Source organism: Aulonocara sp. 'chitande type north' Nkhata Bay, linkage group LG3 (assembly GCF_057382095.1).
Source record: "Aulonocara sp. 'chitande type north' Nkhata Bay isolate Kocher_YH1m ecotype deep benthic linkage group LG3, A_spYH_male_GT1.1, whole genome shotgun sequence".
Taxonomy (NCBI): Eukaryota; Metazoa; Chordata; class Actinopteri; order Cichliformes; family Cichlidae; genus Aulonocara; species Aulonocara sp. 'chitande type north' Nkhata Bay.
The window spans coordinates 67,299,734-67,324,660 of NC_141346.1; the positions used below are offsets into that span (position 1 = coordinate 67,299,734).

At 43.7% G+C, this 24,927-nt stretch overlaps 1 non-coding gene and 1 pseudogene across 1 annotated transcript; one reads left to right on the forward strand and one right to left on the reverse strand.

Moving 5' to 3' along the window:
* Nucleotides 1–14,190: 14,190 nt before the first annotated feature.
* Nucleotides 14,191–14,309, reverse strand: LOC147336708 (5S ribosomal RNA; annotated as a pseudogene).
* Nucleotides 14,310–14,665: 356 nt separating this feature from the next.
* On the forward strand, nucleotides 14,666–14,784 carry LOC147336709 (5S ribosomal RNA). The gene has a single exon (XR_015128695.1). It is a non-coding gene; the product is annotated as a 5S ribosomal RNA (ribosomal RNA).
* The last annotated feature ends 10,143 nt before the right edge of the window (nucleotides 14,785–24,927 follow it).

The window sequence follows — 24,927 nt, forward strand, 5'->3', positions numbered from 1 at the left end:
TTCTGCTCACACCACGTGACAAAGGAGTCGACCACAGCCCGGTACTCTGTCTCATCATCCCTGCTGATGCATCCAACCACCGCAGAGTCATCAGAAAACTTCTGAAGATGGCAGGTCTCTGTGCAGTGGCTGAAGTCTGTGGTGTAGAGGGTGAAGAGGAAGGGGGAGAGGACAGTCCCCTGTGGTGCCCCTGTGTTGCTAATCACCTTGTCAGACACACACTGTGGGAGACGTACATATTGTGGTCTTCCTGTCAGGTAATCAACAATCCAGGACACCAGAGAAGCATCCACCTGCATCGCTGCTAACTTATCACCCAGGAGGGTCGGCCTGATGGTGTTGAAAGCACTGGAAAAGTCAAAAAACATGACCCTCACAGTGCTCGCCGGCTGGTCCAGATGGGTGTAGACACGATTGAGCAGGTAGATGATGGCGTCCTCTGTTCCGAGACGAGGCTGATAAGCGAACTGAAGGGGATCCAGATGTGGTCTTACTATGGGTCGCAGCTGGTCCAGGATGAGCCTTTCCAGGGTCTTCATGATGTGGGAGGTCAGTGCCACGGGCCTGTAATCCTGGGGGCCACTGGGACGAGGCGTCTTTGGTACAGGGACGAGGCATGATGTCTTCCACATCACCGGGACCCTCTGCAGACTCAGACTCAGCATAAACAGTTTATGAAAGACTCCACACAGCTGGGGGGCACAGGCCTTGAGGACAAGGGGACTCACTCCGTCTGGTCCAGCAGACTTGCCTGAGTGAAGTCTCCTCATTTGCATCTCAACCTGGTATTGAGTGAAGGTGATGGGTGGGGGAGGGGTGTCAGGAATCTCACAGGAGGCAACATGTGAAGAGAGAGGCTGGCACAGTGGTATGGCTCTGGATTCCAGGCTGACTGCAGCCGCAGCACCAATCCATCTGTCGATCTCCTGTTCCCTTCTCTGATCACTCGTGAACAAGACTGCGAGTTTTGTAACTTAATAAAAGCAGTAATTTGTTTGCCAGAGGGCCCCTTCCACGTCACACCCTGTTCTTTCCTTCTTCTCTTATATGAAAATTCACTTTGTGTAGCTTTTTGGGAAATTGTTAAACTTCAGGAAGATTCTGAACATGCCCCATCGTTTAGCCAGCTCTTTGGAGCTGAGCAGGTTCAGGCCTGTTGTTGTAAGTTTTATAAAACGATCTCATTTAAACGAATAATCCAGCTGAAGCTTCAGACAGCCGTCAGACAGTGAAACACTGCCATCTGCTGGACGCGAATAACAAAGACCCTGCTTTGACGGGTGAGGGAGTTTCAACAAGTCTGCAACGACTCAAGCATCAAACTACAGAACTATTCTAGCGGACATGGTGCTCTAATGACTGCTTCATTAACGCAGGTCAGAAAGGATCAAACATATCAATAAATTTTGAGATAAAAAAATTACTGTTTCACTGCACACACAAACCTTCTCTTATTAGCACAACACTGCCCAGGCCTCAGAGTGTATTCCTTATAGACTATTAAACCTTAGCATGTTATTTTAAAGTCTTACAGGTGAAACAGCCAACCAGTGATCCTAACTGTAATTTAAAATATTCAGCTGCAAAAATGCTTTTAGCAAATAGTTTTTTATGACTGTGCTAAGATTCAATACTAGATTTTTGCTGGTCTGATTAAAAGGTTAAATGTAGAAGTTTTGGGATCATATATTAACACTTCCAAAACAGAAAAGTTGTTGTAGAGAATCTATGTTCATTATTGTTGCTCATCATGGAAAGACAAAGACGTCAGACTCTGCTGAAAGATTTTACACTCCTACTCTCTGCACACAGCGGTCTGAGGGACCTTCCAGGATCGGGGATTTTATTTATTTTGTTCTTTTTCGGTCTTACTGGTTAGTAGGTTGTGATTTTCTACCTGTTGATCTCTCATTTGGAACATGATTTGCTGTGGAGCAGATTAGGTTCAAAGCATGAGTTGACCTGGCATAATGTCTTGGATTACAAAAAAATCCCACATTAAACCTTGAAGTTAGCCGGATAAGACAGCGTTCTGTTTCACAGTAAAGGCCTCAGAGAGTTGTTGCTAACCAAAGTCTATCTTGTACGGCCACGCAGCATCTAATGACGTTTTGTAACCTGTCACTACAAAGGAGCAGTGAAATGATTGCTGTTTTAGCGCACATACACAGTGTGGTGATCAGTATAAGGACATTAAAGTGATGTTGCAGAAAGCTGCATCTGGTCAGAAGGAAAAAAAACACGCACACTTGGAAGACTTGACCAGATTTGCACAAAATGAATGGCTGACAGTGGACAGATACAAGGATGTGGATGGTCACACCCTCGTGCATTAAAGAGGCCGTTCACAAAACCAAACACTCAACAGACACAATAAGACAGCTGATCAGTTTGCCTCACTAACTCATCTACACAAGGCGTGTTGTAGAAGTAGAGCAGGGCGATATGGCCAAAAATATTCATCACGATATAAATTTGAAAATGTGCGATAACGATATAACTGACACGAGACAAAATACTTTACAACTCCACTTCATTTGTGCAAAAAAACAACAACAATCAATGTATTTTCACTTAAATAAGCAGCTGCTTTTCATGTGCATTAAACGTATATAAAAATGTAACAGTGCAAATGCAAATTCCTCGCTGACAGTTTAACCAAAAGGCATTTCCAGTGGAAACTGGCCGATATATCCTCAGCACAACCATGTATAATATCCACAAAACTTAAAAAGAGGTTAAACAAACACACAATACAGTAATATTATGTTGAAGCACAGTACGTATCACTCCGCGAGGCTCCTGCCTACGATAGCCGTAATGCTCCAACAACCCATCAAGCGGTGCGGCTTCGTAGCTTAGCAAAGTCGTACTAAAACATTTGACAGATTTTCGAGCGCCGTGCACATAAAATCGTTTCCAGGTCAGTAAACACAACCAGGATTCATACAGTGGCTTGCAAAAGTATTCGGCCCCCTTGAACTTTTCCCCATTTTGTCACATTACAGCCACAAACATGAATCAATTTTATTGGAATTCCACGTGAAAGACCAACACAAAGTGGTGCACACGTGAGAAGTGGAACGAAAATCAGACATGATTCCAAACATTTTTTACAAATAAATAACTGCAAAGTGGGGTGTGTGTTCAGCCCCCTTTGGTCTTAGTGCAGTCAGTTGCCCATAGACGTTGCCTGATGAGTGCTAATGATTAAACAGAGTGCACCTGTGTGTAATCTAATGTCAGTACAAATACAGCTGCTCTGTGACGCCTCAGAGGTTGTCTAAGAGAATATTGGGAGCAACAACACCATGAAGTCCAAAGAACACACCAGACAGGTCAGGGATAAAGTTACTGAGAAATTTAAAGCAGGCTTAGGCTACAAAAAGAAACAACGTCCCACGGAGCACTGTTCAAGCGATCATTCAGAAATGGAAGGAGTATGGCACAACTGTAAACCTACCAAGACAAGGCCGTCCACCTAAACTCACAGGCCGAACAAGGAGAGCGCTGATCAGAAATGCAGCCAAGAGGCCCATGGTGACTCTGGACGAGCTTCAGAGATCCACAGCTCAGGTGGGGGAATCTGTCCATAGGACAACTATTAGTCGTGCACTGCACAAAGTTGGCCTTTATGGAAGAGTGGCAAGAAGAAAGCCATTGTTAACAGAAAACCATAAGAAGTCCCGTTTGCAGTTTGCCACAAGCCATGTGGAGGACACAGCAAACATGTGGAAGAAGGTGCTCTGGTCAGATGAGACCAAAATGCAAAATGCTCTGTGTGGAAAACTAACACTGCACATGACTCTGAACACACCATCCCCACTGTCAAATATGGTGGTGGCAGCATCATGCTCTGGGGGTGCTTCTCTTCAGCAGGGACAGGGAAGCTGGTCAGAGTTGATGGGAAGATGGATGGAGCCAAATACAGGGCGATCTTGGAAGAAATCCTCTTGGAGTCTGCAAAAGACTTGAGACTGGGGCGGAGGTTCACCTTCCAGCAGGACAACGACCCTAAACATAAAGCCAGGGCAACAATGGAGTGGTTTAAAAGCAAACATATCCATGTGTTAGAATGGCCCAGTCAAAGTCCAGATCTAAATCCAATCAAGAATCTGTGGCAAGATCTGAAAACTGCTGTTCACAAACGCTGCCCATCTAATCTGACTGAGCTGGAGCTGTTTTGCAAAGAAGAATGGGCAAAGATTTCAGTCTGTAGATGTGCAAAGCTGGTAGAGACATAAGGCAAACCGGATTATAAGGAGCACTGTCGATTTCCAGAAAAATCAAAGGACTGATTTTTAGAGTGCCTTATTTTCCGAAAAGCACAGTAATAACATAATAACAACGGCCCGCTAGCATGCTCTTGGTTGCTGAGGGCTATGCTGTGGCTGAGCTGCAAGATTAACTCTGCAAAACCAACTTTCATCAAGTAACAGGGCTCTAGAGTGCAACCAATTTGGTCGCAAATGCGAATCCATGTAAATGAGAGCAGGTACACTGATTCCACACAAAGACGTAAACACAGAATGGACCCGACGCATCAGAATCAACTTTGTCTTTCTCGGCTTTCTCACCCGACGGCTCGTAGACGGACACGCTGTCGGAGCTTAGCGATCCTGATGCGTCCGGTCCGCGCTGCGATTACGTCTTCTTGCGCTGATCCTGAGCTGCAGGTTTTGTCTCTCCAACCAAAATTCACAGAGCCAGCAGCAAAAGAAGCAGCAAACTGCGCTTCACATTTGATCAATGTCATTAATTTTGCTGTTTTGCTTCCACGACTATTAAAATCACACTCCATGCACAGCTAGCTCTCTCTCTATCTCTCTCTATACTTCAAGAACAGTTTCCCGTCTCCAATCTCTGTTTTCTGTATTATTCATTCGCTTATTACCCACCAGTCTACCGTTGTTTACAGCGCTGTCGGCTGCTGTCTTTTTCTTTTTTTCACTTAAATGACCTCGGACAAGAAAGCCTATTTTTTCTGTTGTTCAATTTAAACTTCATATGCAGAACATTGTAGAATATTTTTAAGGTTATCTGCTATAAAAAGCCAGACCAGGAAAATCTCCTTCATGTTTTTCTGTGTTTTATTCTCAGTTACTTTCACACAAAGGCATCTGCTGTGATGTTCACAATTCTGATGAAGTCAGTACTGATAAATGATCAGAGTTATAATATTTCTGACTGTCTGAGGCTAAGTTGAATCGAATCGGGACTTTGAAAACCGGAATCGAATGGATTATAGAAATCAGTGGTGATACCCAGCCCTAGTGAGCAGCCTAGGCACGACAGAAGTGGATGTAGCTGTAATAGGAAAAGAACTATTGCTAACTTTTCTGTTAAGTTAAGTCCTGATCCTTCTGAAATTCATAGCCAGTGCTCTGACACGGTGTCATCAATCTTTGAATGCTGAAAAAGCATAGCGTATCCAGAAAAACACATTATATTATATAAATTATTATAAAATTTGTGTGCGCCTAACTTTTTAAAGTTAGGCGTACCGGTACGCCCATGGCAAAAAATTAGTCTAGAGCCCTGCAGTAAAGACGAGAGTTGGTTTTGAAAGGTGCAAAGAAGGGAGGGATGAGAAGTAAAAAGCAGCTACTGTCAGTCTTTACAGACAGAAGGACTGATTGGCCGTCTGGGAGCCCAACGGATGTTAAAAAAAAGAAAAAAAAAGTTGAAAACATTGAAGGTTTGATCATCTACTCCCTCATCTCCATCTCGTTTTTACTCCCACTCATTTCCAGCAGCCGTCTCTGTTAGTCTGCCTTCCCATTTCCATCCTAATGAGGATTTATACCCACTGAAGCAGCTGCACGGCGCAGGGAAAGAAGACGCAGGAACCGCACGCTGAGTTCATCCACAACTTCTGACCTTCCCTGTCTCTCTCCATCCACCTCTCTTCTATCCGTTTAGATGTTTACCTGTCCATGTGACTGTTGACATTAGGAAACTGTCACTAAACTGCTGTCGCTGCCAATGACTGTCATGTCCCCCTCGAGTGTTAGCCCCCCTCCAGAGCTCTAAAGCACAGGCTTTAATAAGCCCGGCAAGAGAAATGCCAGCTTCCTATGCAGCCTGAGCTGAGAACATTGGAGTGACAAAGAAGAGGGGGGCGAAAGTCTGATGCACACTAGGGCTGCCACGATTAGTTGACTATCAAAATCGTCGTTTGAAGCTTTGTAAGATCACAAAAGACGCAGGAATAAGTAGTAGGATTTAAGAGTGTAATAATGGACTGAAACAGAAGATGGCAGCACTGCATGTACAAGGATGCCAGCTGCCGTTAAACCCCGAAGAAGAAGAAGCTGTGTCCCAGAATTCATAGCGCAGCCCAGCTCAGTTTCCAACAATGGCGGCAGCTAGTTAGTTTTAATATTACTCTTATTATTCTTTCTGGGTCACAAAATAAACGTTTAACATGTTTTCAGGCGAGAGTGTAGCTGTGTAAACCTCAAATATCTGCTCAGTTTATCAAGACACCACATATTTCAAAAGCGCTCCGACGTTTTCAGAGACGTCTGTTAGTCACTAGCTCGATAGCTAGCCGGGAGCAAGGCTCATTAGAGCCGGTGAGAACACGGACTCCCGGCAAATCGTTTTCAAACCCACCGCCGTCTTTCGCTACTCAGGTTAAACATGATATAAGTCACTTAGATAACTTAAAAATGTTATTGTTTGGCTTTTTTTAGTATTTTATTTGTTCCTGAGCAAATCGGTTTGGCTAAGATTAAAGTTATAGTTTTTACACAGCTGAGTAAACGTCAAGCAGACAACTGATTATCAGAAGTGTGAGATGCTGGAGAATATACTCCGGTGTCCTGTTATATTTTAGATAGCAAGGAGCAGACGGCTGAGTTTATTAAACTTCACCTAAACAATCTGCAAATTTCATTAAAATTTAATAAACTATCATCTTGTCTTTATTTTTAGTTAGCACGTACCTGAAACACTTAAAGCTGTAAGCTAATGATAGTTATATAAGAGCAGATGCTGCTGGTGCAATAAGCTGTACGTTTTACGTACAATGGATGATGATCTGATTTAGGGCTGCACGATTTTGCATAAAATGAGAATCACGATTTTTTGGCTTAGAATTGAGATCACGATTCTCTCACGATTTTCTTCCATCCATCCATCCATCTTCATCCGCTTTATCCGAGGCCAGGTCGCGGGGGCAGCAGCCTAAGCAAAGAGGCCCAGACCAGAGGCAGAGCCAGACATTTGAAACACCCGGGGCTTAGCCCAAAAGGGTCGTATGCATGTGGGATTTTTTTTTTCCCCTTGGGGGGGGGGGGGGGGGGGGGGGGGTAGAAATGACTGAAAGATTAATTGGCTCTGTTTTGAGTTTTGTTCAAAAAACAATGACTTCATATAGGGAAAAATATATATCACATATGCAGGACACCTTAAACTAGTTTTTTAATTAAGCAGCAAGGCAGAACAAAGTCGGGGCTGTATCAAGACACGAGGACTAACCCCAATTCAACCAGACCCAGAACTGATCCGGAATTAAAACAGGACTACAACAGTTCAAAATCAGGACTACTGAGGACTTAACCAAGACAGAACCAGAATCAGAACTAGATGATAGTAGCACTAAAAATCATCATAGACCTGCACTACATTTATTTTTTAATTTTACCAAAGTACAATATTTAGATTGAGAAAAGTTTATATAATTATTTAGCCTTGTTGTGCAAACAAGCCTGCAGAACTTAATAAATATAGAATTTGAAAAATAACAAACCTAAAAAGAAACACTAGGTACGAGATACATGAGGACCTGTGATACGGTGATACTTTTGGCAAACGACCATTTGACTAACATGTGTGTCTCACCTGCTCTTGTTCATCTCTGTTCTGTCCTCATTCTCCTCTCTCTCCCTCTCTGTTCCTCTCTCTCTCTTTGTGCTGACAATCATCAAATATACAGATATTTACAAAATCTTCAGATAAAAACACAAACATTTTTTTAATTGTAACATCAAATCAGACTAAATGTTTATTTTTTTTTAGATTGATAAATATAAAAAACATATTTGTTAACTTTAAGAGTAAAGAGAGAAACTATCTGTATTTCTTAATTGTAAATGGCACCAAATTGTATTCAAAATTGAGCCACACTTATGGAGCTCCACAATTCTTTTCCTGGTGTTTTGGTTGATATCTCTTGATTTTCCCATGTCACAGAAACAGGCTCTGTGTTTTTCCTTATATGGATCCACAGCTGTGCCACCAATTTACTCACATGGACTCTACTAACCTATCAGAAGCTTCTGCAGCTCAGAATGGAATCGTCTGGAGTTTCTTATTAATTAACAATAAACTTAGTGTATATGTACTCCTAAATTTGATGAAAGTGATAAAAAACAGAAAGCTCTGTCTCTTTATTCTGACATTTAACTAATTCAAAATATATTTCAATATTTATCTAAAACAAAAGTTTACTCTAAATTGATGTTGTACAGTAAAAATGTTTTATGTTTTATCTCTAAAGTGTAAATATCTGGTTACAAATGTGAATATCCTGCTGTGTACTGAAATCCCTCTTGTTTTGCATAGAAATATACTGAACAACATACAAAGCATAATATATAAAATAACATTTACCTGAGTTTTTTCTTTGAAAGAACCCTCTAATGTCCATTCTTATATTTCAGTGCATAACTGAAACCGATTTAGTCGGGGAGGGTAAGAACTGAAAATATGAAATAAACACACGTAAGCTAAGACTCTCTAAAAAAAATAGCATTTGTTCGGCTTTTCATTTCGCCATTTGTTTATTCACTTGAAGAGCAAGTAACGTAATATTGGTCAAGTGATCAGTTTGATATCAATCTTTCGTGATGCACTGTCATATTTACATTATTTGTACGCTACGAATTATTTGCTTTGGTACCTGGTCAAACTTAAGCTCTCCTTAGTATGGCTGGCTCCGTCTCTCCAACAGCGCACTCACGGGCAGCAGCTGCCCCGCCCCCTCGCTCAGTCGCTTAGTGCCTGAGCTCGGATCATACCAATATCAGGGGGGATTCACGCACAGTCGTAAATTCCCACAGTGTGCACTATGTGCTTCGAATATTGTGTGTACTTTTTGTTTTATACAGTTGTCTGCCAGGCATCTAACTATGAAAAAATTACACTCCAAAATACCCCGGGCTTCTGACAAAACAACCCGGGCTTAAGCCCAGTAAGCCACCCCCACGCTCCGCCCCTGGTTAGAATAGCGGCACCGTATTGTATCGCACTGAGTGCACTTCAATCCTTTATCCCGCGAGTTTGCTAGCTAGCAAAATAATAATACCAATTTTAAACAAATAACATGTGTAACGTACACACTCGAGAAAATTATTTACTAGTACTTACGCAAACTCCCCCGTTGTGAAAACGTACAAATCCTTCTTGTATTTTTCGTTTTCCAGCAAACACTCATTAAAACGGCCTCCAGGCACATTAGCGCACTCACCCCCGACTGATCAGGGAGGGGGTGGGGGGTCACACATTGAAACAGACTAACGTGCAGAGGTACAGCCCAGGCAGAGAAATGTTGCTTTTAGACTTTGCGACTCATTTTATTTCTCTATCTGATAAGAAAACTATTCAATCAGATAGTTATTTGTGGTGAATGAAATACGGTTACAGTTTCAAGAAGTTTTAAGCACCAAATCCGAAATCCAAGCACTGCAATATTAAAATCCAATTCAATTTCTTGTTTGCTCCGAAATCTACGACATGACTATATACAGAAAAGCTTGACATGGTATGCAAAAAAACCCCGAAGACAATAGAAATACAAATACATGAACAAAAAATGTTTTAACTGTCAGTTATGTCATTTTAAAATTTTCCAAAACTAACATTTTCTTTGATTGACTGATATTAAATTGATTAGGGTCAAGTTTAGTGTGAACAATATTACACAAGCAAGCACGTGTGCGCATGCGCACATATTAGAATCCCTTGGATCGCTTCTCATATGTGCGCATGCGCACATATTAGAATCGCTTCGATCGCTTGTGACTTTGCTTTGATCCTTTCTGACGTCATAACTTTGCTTTGATCCCAAAACCCATAAATAGGAGCGCTCACCTGTTACTTTATGCTTCACAGACGTTGACCTGCAGCAACTAAAACCCTTTCGAGAAGTTTTAAGAGCAATTTACGAGAGAAACCAAAACAAGTTCAATTTTGTTTTTCACCAATCCACAGCGCAAACAGACACATTACACCATGTCAGCCAACCCATCCTTCGGCTCAGATGAGCTTGGAATATCTAAAGGGACCATTTTGGGAGATCACCACATGGTGGAGGCTTTCCTTGGAGAAGGAAGCTTTGGTGTTGTAGCGAAATGTCGCGATACAAAAAACAACAAAACGGTTGCTATTAAAGTCAACAAGGCGACCCTGAAATTCTGCTCCAGGCAAAACTGGAAATTTTCATCCTGGAGCAGCTACGACGCTTGGATCCAGACAGGTGCAACATTGTCGAATGGAACGGCTATTTCCTCGATGGAGAGCGCATTTGCTTGAATTTCGAACTCCTTGACCAAAGCCTGTCAGACTACATAGGGGACCGGAATAACCGAGGTCTCCCAATGAGAGAAATCAGGCCAATTTTGCATCAGCTCGCAAATGCTCTATTCCACCTGGGTTCTGTGGGAATAGTGCATGCTGACCTCAAACCTGTCAACATCATGGTTGTAAACCGCAGTGAGTCTCAAGTCAAAGTCAAACTTATAGACTTTGGCATCGCATGTAACACCTCTGCAGTGATTCCTGGTGACTGTGTGGGGACAATTGGTTATTGTGCACCTGAGATTATGCTTGGCACTCCATATGATGAAGCAATTGACATGTGGTCTCTGGGGTTGGTAGCTGTGGAGCTTGCTACAGGGGTGCCTCTCTATCCTGGGGAAGACGATTATGATGTTTTGAAATTCATAATTGAAACCCAGGGTCAGCTACCAGATCATCTTCTAGAGTCTGGCTTGTACACTGATTGCTATTTCATCGAGGATAACCACAACGAACAGCGCTGGACATTTAAGACCCCAGAACAATTTCAATACGAGACAGATTATCGATCCAAGGAAACTCGATCGATAAAACTTAAGTGTCTCGATGACCTCGAACAACTGCTGAAAGTTAGGCAAGGACCGGAAAATGGCCAAACATTATTTGTAAGGCTAATCAAAGAAATGTTGGCCTTGGATGCAAATCAGCGTATAACACCCTCGGAGGTTCTGAAGCATCCCTTTTTCGACCCTGGCCTCTCAAGGAGAACCCCCTGCACGGACATGAATAGTACAGGGGGAGAACTCCTTGTGCTCTCTCAGCAGCCTTCAAGCTGGAAAAGTCATGGATCGCAAAAATTCAGCTGCAGTTTCCAAAACTCAGTTGAATTTCCTCAAAAAAGAGACATCAACCCATCTGCCTCTGAAGATGATCTTCAAATAACGGAAGGGACCATTTTAGGAGATCACCACGTGGTAGAGGCCTTCCTTGGAGAAGGAGGCTTTGGTTTGGTAACCAGATGTCGCGATACAAAAAACAACAAAACTGTTGCTATTAAAGTCAACAAGAGCGACCCTGAAATTCTGCTCCAGGCAAAACTGGAAATTTTCATCCTGGAGCAGCTACGACGCTTGGATCCAGACAGGTGCAACATTGTCGAATGGAACGGCTATTTCCTCGATGGAGAGCGCATTTGCTTGAATTTCGAACTCCTCGACCAAAGCCTGTCAGACTACATAGGGGACCGGAATAACCAAGGTCTCCCAATGAGAGAACTAAGGCCAATTTTGCATCAGCTCGCAAATGCTCTGTTCCAACTTGGGTTCTGTGGGAATAGTGCATGCTGACCTCAAACCTGTCAACATCATGGTTGTGAACCGCAGTGAGTCTCCCATCAAAGTCAAACTCATAGACTTTGGCCTCGCATGTCCTGCTTCTGCAGTGATTCCTGGTGACCGTGTGGGGACAATTGGTTATTGTGCACCCGAGGTTATGCTTGGCACTCCATACGACGAAGCAATTGACATGTGGTTTCTGGGGCTGGTAGCTGTGGAGCTTGCTACAGGGGTGCCTCTCTATCCTGGGGAAGACGATTATGATGTTTTGAAATTCATAATTGAAACCCAGGGTCAGCTACCAGATCATCTTCTAGAGTCTGGCTTGTACACTGACAGCTATTTCATCGAGGATAACCACAACGAACAGCGCTGGACATTTAAGACCCCAGAACAATTTCAATACGAGACAGATTATCGATCCAAGGAAACTCGATCGATAAAACTTAAGCGTCTCGATGACCTCGAACAACTGCTGAAGGTTAGGCGAGGACCGGAAAATGGCCAATCATTATTTGTAAGGCTAATCAAAGAAATGTTGGCCTTGGATGCAAATCAGTGCATAACACCCTCGGAGGTTCTGAAGCATCCCTTTTTCGACCCTGGCCTCTCAAGGAGAACCCCCTGCACTGACATGAATAGTACAGGGGGACAAAACCTTGTGGTCTCTCAGCAGCAATCATCGTTTGGGTGGCCAGAATTCTAGGGGAGCTAGAAATTCTTGTGGAAAAAAAGCCCAAAACAATAACATCAACAAAAACAACCAATGAATGTGGTCTTAAACTTGGGCACAATTTGGCTTGAAATCCATCAACTAATCTCTCAATATTCAAAGCGGAGCAGCAGACAACTTACCATCACATCAGTCCTTCAATCAGACCTACAACAAACGTCTTCCTTCTCTCACCCCAACCGATCGCAGCAGATGGCCGCCCCGACCTGAGCCTGGTTCTGCCGGAGGTTTCTTCCTGTAAAAAGGGAGTTTTTCCTTCCCACTGTCGCCAAAGTGCTTGCTCATAGGGGGTCATACGATTGTTGGGTTCTCTGTATGTATTATTGTAGGGTCTACCTTACAATAATACATACAGCCTTGAAGTGACTGGTGATGTGATTTGCTGCTGAATGAATTCGGAACTAATTGGAAATCTGGATATTAATTAAATAAACCTGCTTTGAGCATCAATTAATTGTTGTTTGAAATTCTTTATAAATATATAAATATAGTGCCACTCTTTTACTGTTTAAATTGCAACTGTTTAAAACTGACTAATTTATTCATACACTTGAGCATAAACACACGCACAGTAAATGGCCTGTATTTGTACAGCGCTTTACTTAGTCCCCAAGGACCCCAAAGAGCTTTACACTACATTCATTCATTCACACATTCACACACACATTCACACATTGGTAATGGCAAGCTACATTGTAGCCACAGCTGCCCTGGGGCGCACTGACAGAACATTGCAGAACCTTCAGCACCTCGTATGAAAAATATTTGACTGTGTGTATGCTTTTAGCACTGTTTGGATTTGAGAAAATCTAAAATAAATCGAAATTTGCTTTTATAAAGTTTAGTGGTATATTATGCATACAATAGGACATCTATTTAGATTTACATCTTCCACAGAAAAAACTGCACATTACTGAAACTTAGTATACTGGACTTTGTTGTTGTCCCACACAGGTTCAATTTTGAGTGGTAGATGGCTCAGTGCTCAGTACAACCAAGATTTTATGATAGTGGGCACAATGAGATAGATAAGCTGCTTGTAAACAGTACTTTTATTCTCTCTTTTTCCATTTGGATAAGAAAGAAAGAACCAGGAAACAAAGGCAAACAAATAATCTGTGCCTTTATCCCAGATTCACATTATAGGAACAGCTGCTCAATGACCACTATAGTCTTTGCTTACTGCACTTTTATCTAGATGTATGCAAAGTGATCCACTACACCTACTTTTACAGTTAAATCATTTTATGAGCACTGATGCCATTTTAATCTGAGTTTCTACTCAAATACAATCAGTAAAGAAAAACACAGTCTGTGACGTTTGTTTTGAAGGAAAAGGTATTCCCTGCAAATGTTTATCTGTGTGAGACTATTCAGAAAACAGTAATTTTGTTTTATAGGTGAGACACTTGGCCTCTTTTTTCCTTGTTCTACGTTTGTCTTTTGTCCGATTACTCTGGAACACAAGATGGAAAACTGATATTCTCATGTTAAAAATATAGAAAAAGGATTTTATCACCCATAAATGTTAACTTCTCATGCCTCTAAGCACAAGCAGGAGCAGAAGTGCCCTCTGCAGTTTGTGTGTGGAAGTGCAAAAGCTTACAGCACCTGGTATTCCCAGGCAGTGCCCCATCCAAGTACTGACCAGGCCCGACCCAGCTTGGCTTCCGAGCTCAGACAAGATCGGGCGTGTTCAGGGTGGTGTGGCCGTAAGCGATGGAAGAGCTGTGAAAAAGACCTTTTATTGGTGGCAAATGTTACACAGTTTGATATATATTATTGTGCTAAACTTCATATGTTACAGCGACAACATGCAAACCTTCGTTATTAACTGCAGCTTCAAATTGAGCTCCAAAAATGCTTTTCCCGCAGTAACATCACGATAAGAAGACATGTTCGTTGATTACAGCACAGTGTTAAAGTGACAGAGAGCACACAGTGTGTTGGGTCGATTTGGAAGTCCAACATTTTTGTCGTTTGGACATTTTAACTTAAATATAGAAAACAAAAACGTAAGCGTGTATGTGTCATTATAGCATATATAAAAACACCGTTTCTGAGCTGACCTTTCGCTTATGGCCATACCACCCTGAACACGTCCGATCTCATCTGATCTCGCAAGCTAAGCAGGGTTGGGCCTGGTCAGTACTTGGATGGGAGACCGCCTGGGAATACCAGGTGCTGTAAGCATTTGCACTTCCACACACAAACTGCAGAGGGCGCCGCTGCTCCCTCAGTGGAGGCAGCTTGAGGAAAAGCTTCATGACAACGCTCCTGATTGATCGGGCGTGTTCAGGGTGTTGAGTATTGAGTTGTATTTTTGTTATTGACCAAATACTTATTTTCCACCCTGATTTACGAATAAATTCTTTACAAATCCTACCATGTGAATTCATGGATTTCTTTTTCACACTTTTTCTGTCTCTCACAGTTGAAGTGTACCTCTGGTGCAAATTACTGACCTCTGTCATCATTTTAAGTGGGGGAACTTGCACAATCGGTGGCTGACTAAATACTTTTTGCCCCACTGTATCTGGAATAACCCTGACATATTACAAAACAATAATATGATTAATTTCCCAGAATGGAGTTGTAAAGGAATTAAATACTTAGAACATATATTAGAGGGAACAGAATGTATCCCATTTGACAGACTAGTTGCACAATATGTGATCAACAAGAAAAGATTTTTAGAATATCAACAAATTAAATCCATAATAAAAAAGAAATTTAACCTCAGTCAAGTTGAATTACAAACACCACCAAGTGTGGCACATTTCCTTACTCTTAAATCCCCCAAATTATTATCTAAAATATACAGAACACTTTCTAAATTAGATGAATCAATATCCCTTCCTATTGCAAAGTGGGAAGCAGATTTATCAGTTAGTTTAGACCAAAACTTCTGGTCTCAGGTATGCTTAAAAACCTTTAAATTGATTAAAAATCCCAGTCTGCAATTAATACAATACAAAATACTACATAGAGTGCACTATACAGGTCATCGGATGTTCAAGATGGGCTTTACATCTTCCAACAACTGCTCACACTGTCAAAGCAATACACCAGACAATTACATTCACGCTCTTTGATTCTGTCCACCAGTGCAGAAGTTTTGGCGCGAGGTATGTGAAGACATCAAAGTGTCTGAAATGTAACATTCCAACTTCCCCCTTGGTGTGTTTGTTGGGCAGCTTAGATAATGTCACTTCAGAAAAGAATATAGCCCATATGGTTTTCACTGCCCTATGCATAGCCAAGAAAACTGTCCTCATGAACTGGAAAAATAAAAACAATCTTAATTCTAACCAATATAGAAATTATCTATTAGATTACATTAGTCTTGATACAGCCTCTGCCACCACATCAGATCAATTGCTCTGGGCTCCTTTGATCAGCTTCATCACCTAGTGGGTAGCGGTCCTGTCCGGTTGGGGGCTCTTTTCTGACTGTTTCCTCGTGGCTGCGTGCAGCAGGGCTAGGGGAGGGTCTGTGCTGACGGACGTGGGTTACTGACCTGGTAGCCTGTCTGCCCCTGGGTGGGTCCGGGATGGGCGTGAGGTTCTGGGGGCGCTCCATCTCTGGGCTGGGGCCCTGGTCGGGCCTCGAGGCCTTGGGTCCTGGTTTGTGTGTTGCCGGGGTTGTGGGCGGGTGGGTGCATGGGGGCCCATCCCTGGCGCATGGTGCCGCCGGTGTGTCGAGCCACCTGGGGGGCTCTTCAACTGGTGGGGGAGATTGTCACACCTTGCAGGAGCTCCTCAGGAACTCTCTGCAGGAGGGGGAGATATAGGAGAGGTGGAGGAAGATCTCAGCCTGGGTGTCTATCGTCTCATGTAATCTGGAAGATGAGTGGATGGGGGTGGGTGCAGTTTTCTCTGTGGTGGGGTTGGGTGGACTGTCCCGGGCTCTGTGGGGCCGGGGGGCGCTGCTGCGCTGGGCCCCAGTCTGGATGGGCCTGGGCCCCCTTTCCCTGGCGGGTCGCGGAGTATGGGGGTGCTTACTGGGGTCAGCGGGGGAGCTGGCCCCAGGGAGGGGTCACCTGCCCCTCCCTTCCTTCCCTCCCCATGTCCAGCTGCCTCCCTCTTCCCGCTCCACCACAACCACCCACACATGCAGGGCCTTGGAGTAGGGGTATGTCACCAGGGTGCAGAGGAGGCTACCCCCCCGTCCCCTTCTGGCTGCCTCTGCCTCAATTTTATCCCACAACTTAGACATTCACATTACTCACACCCTCATTACACATACATATAGGATCTTGGGGGTGGGCACAATACACGGAGTCCAAGTTACCATCAGGGAGTACACCTCACCCCTGGCATCGTTGCCCACCTCTCAATTTTAAATACACGTAGACATTGAGGGCTAGCAGGAGGGACTATGCGCTTACCTGCTGCTCTCTGGCAGGTAGCTCCATGCCCTCCTGGGTTTTAATTGCACCTTAGAACACACATGCATCAACACTACAATGAGCGGGTGGAGGGAGGTTTGGAGTCTTCTCTCACCCCCGTTCTCTGCGGCCTGCTGGAGCGGGGGGGCTAGGAGGAGTTGGCCGTCCGACTGCGGTCTGGGGTGTGGGGCCTCCCTGCTGCTGCGGAGTCGGGGCGGTCTGCCTCTCCCCACCGCAGGGAAAAGGGTAACACCACCTGGGTCTGGGTGCAGTTCCCCCGTCCAGGGGCAAGGGTACCTAGACCCGGTTCGTAGAGTACGCTTGGGGAGTGTGATCGTGTATACAGCATCTCTTTATGTCTGTCTCCATGTCGGTTGAGTGTGGAGTAAGTGCATATGAGAGCATGAGGGTGGGAATGGATGTTTGTGTCTGTGTGTGCCTGTATGTCTGTGTCTATATGTCAGGTTGGGTATCAGACGCCACCTCTCTGGGGACATCTCAGGCCCTCCAAGGTTTGGAGGCCTATCTCCACCCACCACCACTTCCCCTGCCGGTGGTGGACTCCCTCAGGTGTCGGTGCGTTGGTGGTTCTTTGTATCTGGGGGTGGGCGTCCGGGTACACACCGGCTCACTCCTTGGCTGCCGCTTATTGGGGCTCGCTCGGGCCACTTCGGAGGTGGGGTGCCCCCGGCCTCTCGGCCTGGGGCTCGGTCACTCAGGCACAGCTGGCTGCCGGCGGAGCTCACGGGCGCGTCACTGCAACTCCCCCTGGCTTCTGCTCCGCGGCTGCTGAATGAGCCCTCATCTGGGACTCTCCTCAGCTCTTACTTCATGAAGCAGATGTGAGGAAGCAGTTTAAGAATCTGAATGCTCGGAAAGCTCCCGGCCCAGACGGCGTGTCTCCTGCCACCCTCAGACACTGTGCAAACGAGCTGGCCCCAGTGTTTTCTGGCATTTTCAACTCCTCACTGCAGGCATGTCATGTGCCTGCCTGCTTCAAGTCCTCTACCATAATCCCTGTCCCCAAGAAACCTAGGATCACTGGACTAAATGACTACAGACCCGTGGCTCTGACATCTGTGGTCATGAAGTCATTTGAGCGCCTAGTTCTCTCCCATCTCAAGACCCTCACGGCCCCCCTCCTGGATCCCCTGCAGTTTGCATATAGAGCCAACAGGTCTGTAGACGACGCCATCAACATGGCCCTACACAGCATCTGGACTCCCCAGGAACCTACGCCAGGATCCTGTTTGTGGACTTCAGCTCTGCCTTCAACACCATCCTTCCAGACCATCTCCGAGGCAAGCTTTCCCAGATGAATGTGCCTGATCCCATCTGCCGGTGGATCACTGACTTCCTGACGGACAGGAAGCAGCATGTGAGGCTGGGAAAGAATGTCTCGGACTCCCGGACCATCAGCACCAGCTCCCCTCAGGGCTGTGTTCTTTCTCCTCTGCTCTTCTCCCTGTACACCAACTGCTGCACCTCCACCCACCAGTCTGTCAAGCTAATCAAGTTTGCAGATGACACCACCGTTATTGGGCTCATCTCGGACGGGGATGAGTCTGCCTACAGGAGGGAGGTTGAACGTCTGGTGTCCTGGTGCAGCCACAACAACCTGATGCTAAATGCCCAGAAGACAGTGGAGATTATTGTGGACTTCAGGAAACACACAGCCCCACTACCCCCCATCATCCTGACTGACACCCCCATCACCTCTGTGGACTCATTCCGCTTCCTGGGTACCACCATCACCCATGACCTGAAGTGGGAGCCCACCATCACCTCCGTCATCAAGAAAGCCCAGCAGAGGATGTACTTCCTGAGGCAGCTGAAGAAATTCAACCTGCCAACACGGACGATGATGCAGTTCTACACTGCAATCATTGAGTCCATCCTCACCTCCTCCATCACCGTGTGGTACGCTGGAGCCACTATCAGGGACAAACAGAGACTGCAGCGTGTTGTGTGCTCTGCTGAGAAGGTGATTGGCTGCAGACTCCCATCTCTGCAGGACCTGTACACCTCCAGGACATTGCGGCGTGCAGCTCGGATCTCAGCTGACCCTTCTCACCCTGGACACAGTCTGTTTGACCTGCTCCCCTCAGGCAGGAGGCTCCGGTCCATTCGCACCAGAACCTCTCGCCATAAGAACAGTTTCTTCCCCTCTGCTGTTGGAAACATGAACAATAACCATATGACTGTCCCCGCCACTAACACATGACCCTACGCTGTGTCACTGCATCATTCCATGTTTGGCACTGATCACCACCTGCACTCATGTATATATCTTTCTACGCAGCACTTTTAATTCTTATTCTCATGTATATATCTCATGTATATCTCATGCACATATCTTTCTACGTAGCACTTTTAATTCTTATTCCTACTTTTATTTTTTCATGTCTATTTAAGTGCTATTTATGACACTATGTTTGCACTGAAGCACCGCAGCATTTTCCTAATGTTGTAAACCTGCTCAACATTTGGCAATAAACCCCTTTCTGATTCTGATTCTGATTCTGATTACTGGGACAGTGGCGCGGCTGCCCCTCTGTGGGTCTTCCTTGGTCTCTTGTGTTCTGGGGGCCTCTGGATGTCTGGAGTTTTGATCTCCTCCATACCTGCTTCATACCATAGAGGACAGGGCTGTGGCTCCCCACACTCCCTAGCAGATCATTACATGGAGAAACCTTTGGAATGCAAGCATGCTGATCCACACAGGTATGCACACAGGTGTACACATGGGTATTCACAGACGCGGACTACAGCTTTCTTGGCTGCTGCCTCAAAGCACATTGTGCGCTGTCTATCTTGCGTGCTGCACAATATCGTTTATTATTAAGTAACTATTGATATCTACTGCTAGCTAGTTTATTGTGATGGTGCTTTGTTTTTTTCTTATTATGTTGCTCTTTGTTGTTTGCTGTCTCTTCTGTTTTTTTTTCTCCATACAGGTGACCCAGGTGTTTCGTTTTTTTTGTTTGTTTGTGTTAAGGAAAAAGTTATTTTGTTCTTATAAAAGTGTTCATATTTTATACACTGTAAGAATGTATCAAAATGTACTCATCATCATGCTTGTGTTTTGCAGAACAAAGTGTTGCAGAACAAAGTGTTCATTTTGATGTTGACACTTCATTTAGATATTTTGAGACCGGAAAGAAATGCAACTGAGTGATATACTGATAAGTGTTTAATATTTCTGCTTATGCAAACGTCTTTCTATCATGAACTCTCTGAACAGTCACATCACAACACCACAATGAGTTGTGAAAACAAGCTGTTATTGTTAGATTAAGTTACAGGAACTGCATGTTCTCCCCTCACGAGTGAAGAGCGTGCAGCTAAGTTCCTGTTTTATCTTTACTTTGCCATGTGACATCACTCTACTGAAGTGTATAAATAAAGATGCAAGACAAGTGTAGGGGTGTGAGTCTTGTTGAGCTCTCACCCGTGCACGTTAACTGTTGAACTGTCTGAGTGTCATTTCTTCACCTGAGTGTTTGATAACTGTTCACCCCTAACAGTTTGGTTTTTTTTCTCTCTTCCCCCCCTTCTCACCGTCTCGTCTCCCCTTTGGTTTTCTTTCTCTCCCTCTCTTTCTTTCATTCTTTCCCCCTGTCCTATCCCACAGTCATGTCTGTCCCGTTTGTAGCAACTGAAAATAAAATAAATTCATAATTATAATAAAGGTCAATCAAATGGACCAATATGGCAAGGCCATGATGATCCACTTGGTAAAATAAATCCGCTTGGCATCTTTCTTGGCCTTAAGACAACAATTCTGATGGCTATAGATCCAAACGGGACAAAAAAAAAAAAAGAAAAAAAGAAAAAAAGAAAAAAAAGAAAATGAAGGTGGCATAGTGAACAACTCTTTTTGACCCATTGGTCATTTGCTGCCAGTTTGGCGTTGCAACTTGATTGACTGTTGCATGACTTTGTTTGCATTATACAGTCTTCAACTCATATTGGATATAAAGAAACATGCAAAGTGAAGGAAATCTCCGTCATCCGTGGATCGAGTTTCCTCCTGAGGCGTGGGCAGCGATAAGCAGAGTTTTGTATAAGATTAATTATTCAAAGTAACACTCAGGTATGCCGTTCAGCGGGTTAGTTACGACGTCGGGAGCAGTTAGGAGAACAAAATGATACAGAGACTGTTCAGGTTGCTTTCCCAAAATCAACTCAAAGTTTATTCTTCTGTGCAGGGTTTTTATAGGCAGAAGGGTTCGTGTGTCAACAAGTTACAAGTTACAAGTTACAACCATATAAGGAAGTTCCCCCTAGCTCTGAAAGGGACCTTCTATAATCTCAACATACTTTTGACAGGTCCATTAAACACTAGACATTTAAAATCCTTTAGTGATATAAGTTTGCACATGGTAGAATACGACATGTAGTTATTTGCATTAGGAAATGTTTAACCATATATACCTAGAGGCACATAATCAATGGTGTGTGATCTTTAGCAGGCTGCAAACTTAATGTGCACTCGAGGAATGCACTGTCCTATTGTACCACGGCAGGATCAACGCAGCTATGCCTGTTCCAGTTTAAGTGCCTTCTTTACATATAGATGAACTGTTGGATTTTCCAGACCAGCAGGCCAAAGGAAGTTGCCGTGGGGTGACAGCAAGAGGAGATGAAGTTTAAACAAAGGGCATTGCAGAAACAGGGTCCTTTGTATAATATCATCAAAAAAGGTATTCAGTACATCCTCCCAAAATACTAAAATATCTAACAGTTCCCTTCTTTTATTATCACACAATAATTACACAATATAAAGGCAAAATGTAATAACATAATCTAAAGGAAAATCATAAATGTAACTTGTCCTCCGAGCAAGCTTGATATCAAAAGTCTAAGAAAAAAGAAAAAGGAAAAAGAGAAATAAAAGAAAAAACTTCATTCCCTTCTTTGATAACGGAGTAATTCACAACCTAATGCTTAATATATACATCAGGATCATCATTGGCGACATCTGGCACATCATCTGGGTCAATTTGTGCCAATTGTAAATACATTGAGGTAGCTGTAATAGTAGCTATACGGGTCATCATTGAGCGTATACATGGCATCACACAACAGACAATAATCATCAAAAACAAAATAATACATGCTACAATGGTTACAAAAGCTACAATTAGTTCCTTCCATTTTCCAAACATGTCCTGCAGCCACTTGTCTAGCCACTGACCGTGACCTGCATTGGCTCTTAGTTCTATCTGCAATGCTTCAAGTTTATTCATAGCTTGCGTGAATGAACCGTTAGGGGCGGTATTATTGGGAATGAAAGTACAGCAAACATCTCAAAACATCGCGCAAACACCTCCTTTCTCAGCTAACAGCATGTCTAAGGCCATCCTATTTTGCATGGTCATTAAAGAGGTAGCAGACATCTGTTCTCCTAGGGCCTTAAGGGCCGTATTGGTCAGATTAATATGTCTTTGCTGATGGTAATAAACATAATTGATCCAGGCTACATTTTTGTTTACCTGTATCCACGGTAGTATTGAGGCAAACCCTGCGTATAGCCTTTTAATATGCCTCCCCAATATGAGTCGTTCAGTGCGTTGGGGGCATGCAAGATTTTTACTGAATACTTACTCACATATGCCTGTATATAAGAAAACATATCTCTATCTTGTGTCCTGTCAATACTCGCTGCTAACCATGTTTCGGTACAGCGTGCTCCTGGAGATTCAGAAAAGAATGTATAGTTTTGTGCGTCATAAGTTATGTTTTTAAGCTTTGGTCGATGTATGCATATCATCGAGATATTTGGGTGATGGCGCACCTGTGTTGGGGGCGAAAGAGGTTCAGTCCGGTCTTCGGGGCGCTTTATGCAGGGGTAGGTAGTGTTGTCAATCATGCTGACATCTGTACCAGAGACTTGTCCTGTGTATATGAGTAAACAATCTAAAGGACTTAGTTCTACTCGCGCTTCCATCATGGTTGCTGTTAAGGGCCCCTTTTTATCATTATTGAATAGTATCTTTGTCAAGGGAAAACCTGAGATTGGGTATCCCACTATAACCTGTTCTGGATTACCCTTTGAACAGACATAACAGTTACTGTTTCCTAAATCACGAGCAGCTGTTCTAGCATTTTCATACCAGGAGTTAACTCCTGCTATAGGGGGTGCATAAAAGGGTTTATTAGTGGCATCTATATTGCTATTTACTGATTTTAGGGAACGTAAGGAGCGTACTAGGTGGGTGTCTTGCAAAATAGAGCATGAGGTATCATTAGCAAAATATGACCTGCAAAAATGTGAACATGGTTGCAGTCTACAATACAAAATAGTAAAGAAAAATCCTAAAATTAATGCGATAGATATGATAAATAACCTAAATATATAAGAAAAAACACCGTTCTTCAGTCGTCTCCTGGCCTGGTCCCAGGTTCGAGAGACATTGAATAAGCGTCGTATGATGACAATGGGCATTTCATTTTCTCCATTATCAGGATGGAATGAGTCTAGCTTTATCAGATTAGACATCATGTGGTACTTTCGGCTTTCTATTCCTGCTGGATGTTCGAGTACCTTGTTGTGGCTCCTTCAGGCGTTGTGTGTTAATCAGTGATTGCGTGTGTGTAGGTGTATTGGATCCGGGCGCTGGCTCGCCGGAGACGTCGTCTGCTTGATCCGACGCCTGAGATGGTCTGATTGGGCTGGTCTTAACCCTGCTGGCGTGTATCCACTGAGGTTGTCCGTCTGTAAGGATGCTGGTTCTCGTCACTGCCAGTACAGTCTGGGGGCTGGAAAACGCGGCCTCCCCGAGTTTCCTTGGTTTTAGCGACTTCACCAACACCGCATCCCCTGGTCTCCACTTGTGCGTTGGAACTGTGGAGGGGAGAGGCTGGGAGAGACAAACTTTCTGATAGTTATTATTCAGTGTTTCTACCAAATTGTGGACATAGTCGGACAATGCAGTATCTACATCCCCTTCCAATAGCGGTGCCCCTCTGGAAGCTGACCATGGTGTTGGAAATGGTCTTCCCATGATTATTTCAAATGGAGATAATTTGGTTGCTGCAGATGGAGTCATTCTAATCTCACAGAGGACTTGAGGAAGTAATTTGATCCAGGTCATTCCTGTTTCTATCATTGCTTTAGTCAGGCGATTTTTTATGGTCCTATTCATTCTTTCTACAACTCCTGAACTCTGAGGGTGGTATGGCACATGATATTTCCAGTCTATTCCTAAAGTTTTAGCACACTTTTGAATTACTTCTGATGTGAATGAAGGTCCTCTATCACTGTTAATTTGGTGAGGTATCCCGAATCTGGGTATTATTTCATTGCTCAACTTTTGACAGACTACTTCTGCAGTTTCTTTTGAGGTTGGATAAGCTTCTACCCATTTACTAAATTGATCCACTATTACCAATAAGTACTTGATGCTTCCTTGTGCTGGCATGTGTGTAAAATCAATTTGTAACCAGAACCTCTCGCCATAAGAACAGTTTCTTCCCCTCTGCTGTTGGACACATGAACAATAACCATATGACTGTCCCCGCCACTAACACATGACCCTACGCTGTGTCACTGCATCATTCCATGTTTGGCACTGATCACCACCTGCACTCATGTATATATCTTTCTACGCAGCACTTTTAATTCTTATTCTCATGTATATATCTCATGTATATCTCATGCACATATCTTTCTACGTAGCACTTTTAATTCTTATTCCTACTTTTATTTTTTCATGTCTATTTAAGTGCTATTTATGACACTATGTTTGCACTGAAGCACCGCAGCATTTTCCTAATGTTGTAAACCTGCTCAACATTTGGCAATAAACCCCTTTCTGATTCTGATTCTAATGTATGAAATGGAAAATCTGGTTGTGGTAAATGCTGATGTTTTGCTTTTGGTTTTCCTACATTAGTTCGTGCACATGTTAGACAAGTTGCCAATATGCTTTTTACTGCAT